The sequence below is a fragment of the Aplysia californica genome, unplaced genomic scaffold, assembly GCF_000002075.1.
Source record: "Aplysia californica isolate F4 #8 unplaced genomic scaffold, AplCal3.0 scaffold00137, whole genome shotgun sequence".
NCBI classification, from domain to species: Eukaryota; Metazoa; Mollusca; class Gastropoda; order Aplysiida; family Aplysiidae; genus Aplysia; species Aplysia californica.
This window is the reverse complement of record NW_004797407.1, coordinates 1,185,890-1,186,961: the sequence shown is the minus strand read 5'-3', so window position 1 is coordinate 1,186,961 and position 1,072 is coordinate 1,185,890.

Here is a 1,072-nt window from a genome sequence, read left to right as displayed (position 1 = left end):
GGGTGGAGTAAAAATTTATTTTTAATTGTCCATCCATGTTCAGCTATAAACGTAAATGCGAATAAACATAGATTTTCAACCCCCCCAATAAAAAGGAACAATAATGTAATTTCTTTCTATGAACTTGCTAGAACTGCTCAAAACTGTTTGGGCCTTTAATTTTATTCTAATTTCATGTTAAAGAATTGTTGTCTTTTTATTTTTGCACATCAATGTAGTATCACTAAACGAAATAACGTCTGTGAATAATGGAATTTGAGAATCCCCCCCCCCCCAAAAAAAAGAAAAAAAAAAAAGAAAAGAAAGTGTTTTACTTAGTTAATGTGAGGGAGCCGAAAGGAGTCGTAAAAAGTGCTTGTTTTCCTGTGTCCATTGTACAGGTACCCGGCTTGGACAACTACCCGGCGGACATTGAGGACAAGTCGTTCGGCAACACGTATCTCGACCCCTTCTCTCGGAACGACAAGGTAAGCTTACGTCTACGTCTGTTGAAGAGACGGTATTCAGAGTCCTAAATCAATATGGAATACCATGTACTTTTAGGAATAAATGCACGCAGAGATTCAAAACACCGCATCCGAAGAAAAGTTAGGGCACAAGGGAACTCTACAATGAAAATGGATTTTTTTAAAAGTCATAGCAGAGAAAACCTAAATCAGGATAGCTTGTTACAAAAACTTAATTGTCTTTTTTAAATGCATCAATGGGATGCTTTGTAAGACGTCCACCTGTCGAAAACTGTCAATCCCAGAGGTCCGTGTGCAAATTATGAAGGTTAAAGATCCCTTGGTGGTCTAAAAATCGATAAGAGTAGGCTTAGGCTGCCACCCGGACAAAATTCAAAATTTCATGCCAACTGAAATTGTTTGGTGTGTCCCGCACGCTCATAACACTCACACAAAAATGAAAACTATCAAAATTTGCTTCGACATTGGATAGCTGTCCTAAACAGTTTCGACTGCATAATAATTAATAAATTATGTGTATTATTGTATATTATTTTGTATGATTTACAACTAAATTACAGTAAAATTCCTTACCTCACCGCCTTTCTACTTCCCACCTCCCCCCT